Source organism: Trichechus manatus, unplaced genomic scaffold, assembly GCF_000243295.1.
Source record: "Trichechus manatus latirostris isolate Lorelei unplaced genomic scaffold, TriManLat1.0 scaffold00001, whole genome shotgun sequence".
NCBI lineage: Eukaryota > Metazoa > Chordata > Mammalia > Sirenia > Trichechidae > Trichechus > Trichechus manatus.
This window is the reverse complement of record NW_004443937.1, coordinates 4,945,291-4,958,258: the sequence shown is the minus strand read 5'-3', so window position 1 is coordinate 4,958,258 and position 12,968 is coordinate 4,945,291.

The following is a 12,968-nucleotide window of genomic DNA, read 5'->3' as shown; positions in this document are numbered from 1 at the left end:
CCTTGACAATTTCAGTCTTTTCTCCATTTATCATGATGTTACTTATTGGTCCAGTTGTGAGGATTTTTATTTTCTTTATGTTAAGGTGTAATCTATACGGAAGGCTGTGGTCTTTGATCTTCATCAGTAAGTGCTTCAAGTTCTCTTCACTTTCAGCAAGCAAGGTTGTGTCATCTGCATAACGCAGGTTGTTCATGAGTCTTCCACCAATCCTGATGCCCCGTTCTTCTTCATAGAGTCCAACTTCTTGGATTATCTGCTCAGCATACAGATTGAATAGGTATGGTGAAAGGATAAAATCCTGACCCACATCTTTCCTGACTTTAAACCACACAGCATCCCCTTCTTCTGTTTGAATGACTGCCTCTTGAGCGACAAGTTCCTCATGAGCACAATTAAGTGTTCTGGAATTTCCATTCTTCACAATGTTATCCATAATTTGTTAACAATCCACACAGTTGAATGCCTTTTGCATAGTGGCACAGTGGTTGAGAGCTCTGCTGCTAACCAAAACATCGACAGTTCAAATCCACCAGCCGTTCCTTAGAAACCCTATAGGGCACTTCTACTCTGTCCTATAGGGTTGCTTTAAGTCAGAACTGACTCTGCAGCAATAGGTTTTTTTTTTTAAATGGCATATGTCATGTTATATATATTTTTATAACAATTAAAAGAAAAAAAGCCCACTACTTCTTCATAATGCAACTCAAATCATCTATTTTAGAAACTTTCCTTAATTATCCAAGCCACACTCAAAGGCTCCTGTCTCCTACTCCAAACATACCCTGTACTTAAAATTATCATAGGGTATTCTTCAATTCCCCCTCTACTGCCAATAGACTGCATATATCATGAGATCAGGAACAATGTCTTATCAACTAATTCATTCATTCCCTCAGTAAGTATCTATTGAGTATCTACTATGTGCCAAGTTCTGGTTATATTCAATATTATATTTCCATCATATAAGCACATAGAAGGCATTCAATAAATATGCATTAAAAAATGGATAGTTGAATGTATGAATAGATGGATGGTGGGGCTATAAAATAATACTGTTTTGTAAGAATAAGACGAAGACATCCACAGTTGGCCTGGTTTATCTTTTAAACCACTAGTTGCCTTCAAGTAGATTTCAACTCATAGTGACCTCAGGTGCATCCTGACAATTCCTGCAGACCCTTGTTGGAGATGAAATGAAAGGAAGAAAGCACATTCTTTTTTTTAACCTCTGAATATAGGAACAGCAGCTACAGGAGTATATTACCAGGAAAATAGGGCCACATTCCATTTCTTCCTGTCGGGGATTGGTTACTGCCCAACACCTTGAGAGAAAGCATTCTTTTCTTTTTTTAATTGTGCTGTAAGTGAAAGTTTACAGTTCAAGTTATTTTCTCATATAAAAATTTATACACACATTGTTATGTGACCCTAGTTGCTCTTCCTATAATGTGACAGCACACTTCTCCTTTCCACCCCGATTTCCCGTGTCCATTCAACCAGCTCTTGTCCCTTTTTGCCTTCTTATCTCACCTCTGCACAGAGCTGCCCACTTAGTCTCATGTATCTACTTGAGCTAAGAAGCATTCTCTTCACGAGTATCATTTTCTGTCCCACAGTCCAGTCTAATCTTCGTCTGAAGAGTTGGCTTCGGGAATGGTTTCAGTTCTAGACTAACAGAGAGTCCAGAGGCCATGTCTTCTGGGGTCGCCCCAGTCTCAGTCAGACCATTAAGTTTAGTCTTTTTACTAGAATTTGAGTTTAGCAAATTTTCTCCTGCTCCGTCAGGGACTCTCCCATTGTGTTCCCTGTCAGGGCAGTCACTAGTGGTAGCCAGGCACCATCCAGTTCTTCTGGTCTCAGACTGATGGGAGTTTCTGGTTTATGTGGCCCTTTCTGTCTCTTGGGCTAAAATTTTCCTTGTGTCTTTGGTGTTCTTCATTCTCCTTTGCTCCAGGTGGGTTGGGACCAATTGATGCATCTTTGATGGCCACTTACTAGCTTTTAAGACCCCAGACGCCACTCACCAAAATGAGATGCAAAACATTTAATAAACTTTGTTATACCAATTGACCTAGATGTCCCCTGAAACCATGGTTCCCTGACCCTTGCCCCTGCTACTCTGTCCCTCGAAGTGTTTGGTTGTATTCAGGAAACTTCTTAGCTTTGGTTTAGTCCAGTTGTGCTGACTTCCCCTGTAGTGTGTGCTGTCCTGCTGTCCTTCCCTTCACCTAAGATAATTCTTGTCTACTATCTAGTTGGTGAATACCTCTCTCCCTCCCTCCTCACCCTCGTAACCATCAAAGAATGTTTTCTTCTCTGTTTAGACCTTTTCTTGAGTTCTTATAATAGTGGTTTCATACAGTATTTGTCCTTTTGCAACTGACTAATTTCACTCAGCATAATGCCTTCCAGATTCCTCCATGTTATAAGATGTTTCACGGATTCACTGTTGTTCTTTATCGTTGCATAGTATTCCACCGTGTGAATATACTATAATTTGTTTATCCATTCGTCCGTTGATGGGCACCTAGGTTGTTTCATCTTTTTGCTATCATGAACAGTGCTGCAATGAACATGGGTGTGCATATATCTATTTGTGTGACGGCTCTTATTTCTTTAGGATATATTCCAAGGAGCGGGACTGCTAGATCGTATGGTATTTCTATCTTTTTGAGGAAGCACCAAATCGATTTCCAAGGTGGTTGTACCATTTTACATTCCCACCAGCAGTGTGTAAGTGTTCCAGTCTCTCCACAACCTCTCCAACATTATTATTTTGTGTTTCTTGGATTAATGCTAGCTTTGTTGGGGTGAGGTGGTATCTCATTGCAGTCTTGACTTGCAAGAGAGGGCATTATTGTCAGTGGCTGATTCAATTACTGAGTAGTGCTCCATGGTGGCCTTCAAAGGTAAATGCACTGTTTCTCTCTCCAAGAAGAGTAATTTGTGAGGCCAGTTAGCAGCCTTTCAGCCTTAAGGCAAGTCTCTTGTTCCTCATCCACCTTCAAACCCACTGCCAATGAGTCAATTCTGACTCACAGCAACCTTATAGGATGGAGTAGGACTTCCCCATAGGGTTTCCAAGGCTGTAATCTTTATGGAAGCAGACTGCCACATCTTTCTCCTGTGAAAAAGCTAGTAGATTCAAACAGCTGACCTTTCAGTTAGCAGCCGAGTGCTTAACCACTGTGCCGTCTCCTCACCCACCTTACCCCCCTCTAAATAAACACAAGAAAATGCGGTCACAGAATTTCAGGCGAGTGCTGAAGTCATTTGTCTCTCTCCTTTCTCTAAATGATTTAAAAGTGGTTGCTATGCAGAACCTTCCAGTGCTAGGGACAGAATAGGGGAGCAGAACATTGCAAAATCCTTATCGTCCAGCAATTCTTCCTGTTTGCTTCCTCTCTCATGTCATGAGAGAGGGTACTCTGCAGAGAGCAACTCATAAGATGGCAATTCCAGTGAACGCTGTCTCTGTCCTCAAGTTCTCGAGGCACAGTGGCCAGTAGTGCTGAGAGTACTAGAGAAGGAGAATGGGTGATTCCCATCACCCTTACCCAAACAAACCTTCACACTCACACCTGAAGTAGAAGTGAAGAAGAAGCTCAACACCTCACCAATTCCTTCCTTGAGACCAGAAACAGAGGAACAGAGAAACCACCACCTGCCTCGCCACACTCTACCAGGACCACAACAGAGTCACATCTACAAGGCTATGTGAAGAATGGTCACACTGGGTATGAACAACTGAAAGAGAAGTGAGAAAGCAAAGAGGAATAAATCTAAAAATAATAATAATACAAATCAGCAGGAAACTAGCCCAGAACGTCAATGGAGGTAAACCAGCTACTGTCAAGTCGACTCTGACTCATGATGACCCCATGTGTGCCAGAGTAGCACTGTGTTCCATAGGCTTTTCAATGGCTGATTTTTTTTTCCAGAAGTAGATTGCCAGGTCTTTCTTCTGAGGCACCTGAGTGGACTCGAACTTCCAACCTTTTAGTTATCAGCTGAGTGTATTAATTGTTTGCAACAACCAGGGATTCCCAATAGGAGGGGTTTAAAAATACACACTGACTCTGGTTTCCGCTTGGGATGCAGTCTGCTGAAAGAGTGCTGCTCTCTCCTTTATAAGAAAGAGGGAGAAACACACACACATACAGACACACACACACACAGAGGACAATCAGCAAATCACAACTTTTGTCAACATTTCAGAGGACTGGTTCACATGCCAGCCCAGGGGCCTACAGAGACAGGGCACCAGCACTTCCTTACCTGGGGCAGACACCTCTAGACATCAGAATGAAGAATTCATCTAAAATCGTCAACAAATTGTTAAAGATCCGTGTGGGCTAAGGAGAGAATATAGAATTGCTGGGGCAACAGATATAAGGGAATTTGCACCCAATTGCAGGCTCTTCTTCATGGACTTGACAAAAAAAGATTGGAAGGAGGCCTGAAAAGGCAGCCATTGAAGTGCTGGCCTGGGGAAGGAATAGCAGCCACTAAGAGAAAGCTAAGAAGGAGCAAAGCCCTGCCCAGAACATTCTCCCAAGGCAGTCAAAGCTTTGAGAGCCAGGAGAAGGGCAACAGCCCCTGTCGCTGGGGCCACACCATGACTTCTGCGGGCCCTGGGCATTATATTTACAGCTGTGTCGGTATAAAGATAAATGTAATCCAGGCTGGATACATTATTCCATATTCATGATTTTTACAGTCACCTTTCTTCTGATTTTAAAATAAAGGTTAAAACATCTTGGGGAAACTCTGACAGTACTGTGGGCCCGAGGCACTGTGGGAACTGGATTAATGGAGAAGTCTGCCTTGGCTCTCGCCTTTAGGGGGCTGGGGAAAACCCACCGCAGATGGGAGAAGGGAACGGAAAAACACTCTACTGCTTCGGAGGAGCAGGAGATGGCCACACCAGAGACCCAGGAACACGGTGCCACCTGACACTGAACCCACCAGAACCACAGAACCCCCCACCTCCCAACTCTACCAGGCTGCAGCAGAGGCGGACAGCTGGAAAACAGGCAAGGACATGAGGAAAACCCTCTCTAGGAGACAGTCCGAACTACAGAACAGGTCCCTAGGTGGTACCAATGAGTTTGTGCTCAGTTAGTAACCTGAAGGTTGGTGGTTCAAACCCACCCAGCAGTACCACAGAACGTCCTGGCAACTTGCTTCCATTACGATTACAGCCAAGAAAACCCCATGGAACAGTTCTACTTAAGGCATCTTCATGAGTCAGAATCAACTCGACTGCAATAGCTGTTTTGGGGTTTTGTTTGGTACAGATCAGCGGTTGCTAGGAGGTGGGCATGGGGGAAGTATCAATTCTAAAAGGGCGGCACAAGAGAGCCTTTGGGGGATGATGGAACAGCTCTGTATCTCGATTATGGCAGTGGGTACAGGACTCTATGCATTTATCAAAATTCAGAGAACTGTACACTAAAACCAACAAACTTCATGTAAATAAACGAATATATTTTAAATACAGTAAGAGCCAGAAAGGCATTCATAATTCTTTCCTAATTTATTGCACTAAATTCAGCATCCTCATCCCTGCAGTGTTTCCCATGCAGGCTGCCATTGACAATGCCTTCCTCTCAGGAAGGCAAAATGTTAAAAGAAAAATAAGACTAATGAAAACTTTTAAACAGACATTATTAATTATTAATAACTTGTGGCTGAGACTAAGTGAGTTTTTTGGGAATACAAAACTTTTAAATACTTTAACTACATTCCTATTGTATCGACTGGCCAAATTTCCCTGTGTTGCAATTCATTTACTGCTCAGATAAAGAGATAAAGTGAAATTATTAATGTGCCTTTGCCATAAATAATTAACTTCATCCTGGGGAAAAGTGGGAAAGCTGGTTTAAAAAATGCTTCCTCTAATAGTAATTGATATTATCTCTTCTAACTACTGAAAGCTGCTCATAACAGTTATTGCTGTCACTAAGAGAAAGTGCTTAATCCATCATCACTTCACATGATTTATATATAGATTGTAAAGTGGGTGGTTCTTCTCTTTTGCCATTCATACAGGGGTAGATTATCCAAGAAGCAAGGTAAACACGGGCTTAATTGTACTTACTTACTAATCTGTAGTGAACAATTTCACATGGGTTTCACCACATCTTTATGAAATTGTTTACTACAGATGATCACCACATCTTTGTGGTGAAACCCATGTGAAATTGTTCACTACAGATTAATAAGTAAGCACAAGTAAGCCTGTCCTTACCTGGCTTACTGGGTCATCTGCCCCTGTCAGGGACTGTAAATTTGTAAACAGGCTTTGAATCTGTGGGGTTGGGAGAGAGACAGATGTCAGCCATACCTAGAAGCAGACTCTTTGATGTGGTGAAAAAATGTGAAACTGGTCACTACAGATAATCTGGTAAGCAAGGTAAACACAGTGTTTACCTTGCTTATTGCATAATCTGCCCTTGCATTCATAGAACGGTCAGCTTCCAATAAATCACTCAGCAAAGACTCCCATGCAAGCACCACCTTCTCATGTCTTAGGTTAAAGGAATAGATCCTTGACATCATGATTATAAATCAAATCCCAGTTTATATGATTGGGCCCATGTGTTACTCATTAGTAGATAACAGACACTTGTAAATAGCCTTTTCCTTGCAAAATCTGTTCAACAATACCATACTCTGTTCACAAAAAGTATGAGTTTCCCCAGCCTTCACTGGCGTGAGGGTCCGGATGAATTCACTTTACCAATAATAACCCATATTTCAATGGCTCTGACCATATCTCAGGGGTGGATTACCAATACACAAGGTAAGGACGGTGCTTATATTGCTTACCAGCTCATCTGTGGTGAACAATTTCACATGAGTTTCACCACATCTTTGAAACTATTCACTACAGATTAGTAAGTAAACACAAGCCAGCCTGTGCTTACCTTGCTTACTCGGTCATCCACCCGTCAGGGATTGTGAATTTGAAAAGAGGTGTTGGTTCTGTAGGAAGGTGCTATGGGGTTGGGCGAGAGAAAGATGCTAGCCATACCTAGAAGCAGAGACTTTGATGTGGTGATAAAATGTGAAATTGTTCACTACAGATGATCTAGTGAGCAAGGGAAGCACTGTGCGTACCTTGCCTATTGGATAATCTGCCCCTGCCTCACCTGTTCATACAGAATCTCCAGCCACCTGTAATGATTCACCCCCTGGGGTCTGGACCCTCACAAGTACCCAGGCTGTCACCTATTGTCCCATAAGGCATACACCGAGTCCCCTCCCCTGATAAGCTCCCTCCTCTGCCCATGAAGACACTTGAGAGAATCTGGTCACTATTGCTGCTGGTAGGACCCACCATGAGATACCAAACCCATGCCAAGAGCAATGTATCCCAGACACGGTTCCCAAAGCTGCCAATCCTCAAGGTACTAGAAGGCACTGTGCACCCCAGGCTCCTGTCCCCCACTCATTCACACTATATCATCCAAGCAGTTCTTGTTCCTCAATTCTCACCAAGTCTCTTGTGAAAACAGCTCCTTTTGATTCTCCCTAAAAATCTCTCCGCTAGGCTAAATAAGGAACAAATATATTTATTATCAGGGGCGGATTAACCAGTAAGCAAGGTACGCACGGGCTTAATTGTGTTTACTTACTAAACACCCGTCTCACATACTTTGGACTTGTTATCAGGAGGGATCAGTCCCGGGAGAGGGAAATCATCCTTGGTAAAGTAGGGTATCAGCGAAAAAGAGGAAGACCTTCAGCAAGGTGGACTGACAGTGGCTGCAACAATGGGTTCCGGCATAGCAACGCTCGTGAGGATGGTGCAGGATCTGGCAGTGTTTTGTTCTACTGTACATAGGGTCACTGTGAGCTGGAAGGAACGCAACAGCATTTAACAACAACTGATTTGTATTGCACAATTTCACCTGTTTTTCACCACAAGTAAGTCCCTGCTGATTATTCCCAAACCCTCCATCCACCCCAGACCCTCACCAAACCTCTCCCTAGTTCTTTCAACCAAAAACAAAAACTTAGTGCGAAATAACTTTCAAGGCCTATCCACTATTCCCCAACCACATCTGAATTTCAGTTTGGACTCAAGATAGGAGACATGTTATGTATGAAGGCTTTAGCTTTCAAAGCCAACTTAACTCTGACATTTTTCCCAAAAAAACAACCAATTACTGTCAAGTTGATTCTGACTCATGGTGACTCCACGTGTGTCAGAGCACAACTGTGCTCCGTAGGGTTTTCAGTTGCTGGTTTTTCAAAAGTAGACCCCCAGGCCTTTCTTCCAAGGCACCTTTCGGTGGGCTCCAACCTCCAACCTTTCAGTCAGCAGCCGAGCATGTTAACCGTTTGTGTCACATCCCCACCAACCTCTATCTTATTCAGGATTTTATTTGGAATGCTAATGAGCATAAGATTTTTAAGACAAGCAGTGGTAGAATAATATATTTTCTTCCTGACTATTCTTCTTTTGTAAAATATAAAGAGCCCTGACTCACTGTTTCGCAGTCTAGCTGTGTAATTTCTGATGCTCATGCGTTGCTCTTTTCTAGTACATTCACATGAGTCATGTGAAATGAGCCTCACAAAACACCCGTAAAATAAGATAGAGTAAGTACTATTTCAAATACACCTGAGGAAACTGAGGCTTTAAGAGGTTAAATGACTTACCTGAGGCTACACAGCAAATCCCTTCCTAAGTCTAAACACTTCCTCCCATCGATTCTAACTCATGAAATCCCTCCTGATAAGAGAGCTGGGAGATATTGTCCAACGGGCTTTGAAAGATCCTACAATTGCTCCAAGTCTTACACCCTCACTTCCTTCCCCTTGCCCTTAATTTAATGGTATGTTTAGATTTCCCATGCTAAGAAAAAGGCATGAGATGGGTTTTCATTGAAAAAAGACAATTCTCAGCATTTCCAGCTAAAACAGCAATCTGAAGACAATCTTTATGTAGCTCCTTTAGCAGTGGAGTTCAAGAAATTGCCACCATTTCCCTGTAAATGTAAACTGCTTATTATCAAGCCTCCAAACTCTTACAAATCATTTAGAGTACTCAATAAAAATATCTCAAAAGTCTTTATTGCATCCTAAGTTTTATGTTCCCACACATTTTCGTTAAGAAATTTGTTTTTAAGAAATTAATCTACACCAGAAGTCCCTGTACAAATCAAAAACTCTCATTGTAAATAGAACAAATGGTGTACACTCTACAAATACTTTCTGACATCTCTTGGCAATTATCCTGTGACACAGCAATATTATTATAAATGAAATACTAAATCATACTAAAAGCCACAATTTATATATTAATTTTTCAGCATCCTGGAAAGTAAATTCCTTTTTATAGCCTTCAGTTTTCTCTTCTGCTTATAAAGGGATTGGCCTTTATAAGAACATCTCTAATGTTCTATAATTCAAAGCTGACAACCGAAGTCTGGAAATGTTAATGTGCTCATTCCTACAGTGTCCACTAGGTGGCAGAAGAGGGAGCTCTGCAATGTGGTTAGGTACTGTCGAGTGGATTTTCAGCATAGACACCCCATGTGACAGAGCAGAACTGCCCCATAGGGTTTCCTAGGCTGTAATCTTTATGGAAGCAGATTGCCAGGCCTTTCTGCTGCAGAGCTGCTGGGTGAGTTCAAAACACCAACCTTTCAGTTAGCATCATGAAAAGCCAAAACAAAAAACCTGTCACCATGGAGTTGATTCCACCTTATGGTGAACCTATGTGTTACAGAGTAGAACTATTCTGTAGGGTTTTCTTGGCTGTAAGTTTTATAGAAGCAAATCGCCAAGACTTCCTTCTGCAGTGCCATTGGGTGGGTTTGAACCGCTAAATTTCAGGTTAGTAGTGTAGTGCAGACTGTTTGCACCATCCAAGTACCTAGTTATGACAAATTTGACTAAAATTCTAGAACATGGGCACTAGAAGGGGGAGATGGATTATGGTCTTATCTCTGTGACACCAGGCAAGGTATTTAAACTCCACAGTTTCTTCATCTAAAAAATGGAGCTGTCTGTATCTACCTAGATGTAGTTTATAATGAGCTGGTATATATAAAGTAAGTTTTGGTTTAACACACTTTCTGGCACATGGTACGTGCTTAACAAAAAGTAGCACTCATTGTTTTCATTTAAAGAGTTACTGGAAGATCTGAAAAGATAAACTGGATCTACTTAATAAAATGTCAAATTAATTCATGATATTTAAATTACTAATAACCTGGAAAAGATTTTACCACCTCACGTGTTGTCACTCTCTGTAGGCAAGTGCTTCCTCCGACTGGCATGCTGTCTGACTTTAGTCACTTCCTTCCATCCTCCTCTTCCTGAGAGGCACTACCACTTCTTGAAGGACTCATTTTTTACCTTAAAAGTTTCAGAATTTCTTCACTAATATCTATGGATAACCACTTTGAATTTCCTGTCACTTGCTCTTCACTTGGAATTTGGCAGGCATCAAAGCAGGTGCAATACCGTGGTCTCTGGTATGACACTAATAGCATTAATATCTAAAATTTATCGAGGGCTTACTTTTTACAAGATATTGCACTATGTGTTAACTATTTGATCCTTGCAACAGCCCTCTGAAGTGGGTACTATTGTCACCCCATTTTACAGATGAGGAAACTGAGTCATAGAATCTATATAGAAATTTAATATATTCCATCATGTAACCTAATGATCTCAGTAACCTCAGAATAATTCCAGCTTTTAACAAAGTATGTGAAAACTGTCTTCCCAATGATCAGACCCTTTTCAACCACTGCCTTGCCCCAGTTAGGAAGGTTGTACCATCTGGAACCATTTTGTAGGCCAGCATCAATAAGAACAAAAATCAACCAACCAATATCACAGTGCAGTTCATTTTCACAGGTCCTCTACCAACATCTAATAAGAACCATTACTCATCGCCAGCTGATGCGTTTTCCTATTGCTGCTTTATGGCAAAATAATGAAAAGAGATCAACTTCTCACAAATGTCCCCTTTCTATTTTTTTATTTTTTTATTGTGCTTTAAGTGCAAGTTTACAGTTTATAGTTCAAGTTAGTTTTTCATGCAAAAATTTATACACACATTCTTATGTGACCCTAGTTGCTCTTCCTATAATGTGACAGCACACTCCTCCTTTCCACCCCGGATTTCCCGTATCCATTCAACCAGCTCTTGTCCCTTTTTGTCTTCTTATCTCGCCTCTGGACAGGAGCTGCCCATTTAGTCTCATGTATCTACTTGAGCTAAGAAGCACTCTCTTCATGAGTATCATTTTACGTCCCATAGTCCAGTCTAATCTTTGTCTGAAGAGTTGGTTTCGGGAATGGTTTCAGTTCTGGGCTAACAGAGAGTCCAGGGGCCATGTCTTCTGGGGTCGCTCCAGTCTCAGTCAGACCATTAAGTCTGGTCTTTTTACTAGAACTTGGGTTCAGCACCCCACTTTTCTCCTGCTCCGTCAGGGACTCTCCCATTGTGTTCCCTGTCAGGGCGGTCAGTGGTGGTAGCCAGGCACCGTCTAGTTCTTCTGATCTCAGACTGATGGAGTCTCTGGTTTATGTGGCCCTTTCTGACCCTTGGGCTAAAATTTTCCTTGTGTCTTTGGTGTTCTTCATTCTCCTTTGCTCCAGGTGGGCTGGGACCAATTGATGCATCTTTGATGGCCACTTACTAGCTTTTAAGACCCCAGACGCCACTCACCAAAATGAGATGCAAAACATTTAATAAACTTTGTTATACCAATTGACCTAGATGTCCCCTGAAACCATGGTTCCCTGACCCTTGCCCCTGCTACTCTGTCCCTCGAAGTGTTTGGTTGTATTCAGGAAACTTCTTAGCTTTGGTTTAGTCCGGTTGTGCTGACTTCCCCTGTAGTGTGTGCTGTCCTGCTGTCCTTCCCTTCACCTAAGATAATTCTTATCCACTATCTAGTTAATGAATACCCCTCTCCCTCCCTCCCCAACAAAGAATATTTTCTTCTGTGTTTAAACCTTTTCTTGAGTTCTTATGATAGTGGTTTCAAACAATATTCGTCCTTTTGTGACTCACTAACTTCACTCGGCATAATGCCTTCCAGATTCATCCGTGTTACGAGATATTTCGAAGATTCATCATTGTTCTTTATCATTGTGTAGTATTCCATTGTGTGAATATACTATAACTTGTTTATCCACTCGTCCGCTGATGGACACCTAGGTTGTTTCCATCTTTATGCTATTATGAACAGTGCTGCCATGAACTTGGGTGTGCATATATCTATTCATATGACAGCTCTTATTTCTCTAGGATATATTCCAAGGAGTGGGATTGCTGGATAGTATGGTACTTATATTTGTAGCTTTTAAAGGAAGCACCAAATCCATTTCTGAAGTGGTCGTACTATTTTACATTCCCACTAGCAGTGTATTAGTGTTCCAGTCTCAACACGACCTCTCCAACATTTACTATTTTGTGTTTTTTGGATTAATGCTAGCCTTGTTGGGAGTGAGATAGTAACTCATGGTAGTTTTGGTTTGCATTTCTCTGATGGCTAATGATCGTGAGCACTTCATCACGTATCTAGTAGCCACCTGAATGTCTTCTCTGGTGAAGTGCATTTTTCATATCCTTTGCCCATTATTTAATTGGGTTATTTGTCTTTTTGTTGTTGAGGTACTGCAGCATCTTGTAGATTTTTAAGATTAGACACTGATCGGATTTGTTGTAGTCAAAAATATTCTCCCAGGCTGTAGGTTGTCTTCTTAACTCTTTTGGTGAAGTCCTTTCATGAGCATAAGTATTTGATTTTTAGGAGCTCCCAGTTATCTAGTTTCTCTTCTGGTGTTTGTGTATTGTTACTTATAGTTTGTACTCTGTTTATGCCATGTATCAGGGCTCCTAGCATTGTCCCTATTTTTTCTTCCATTATCTTTATCATTTTTGATTTTATATTTAGGTCTTTGATCCATTTTGAGTTAGTTTTTGT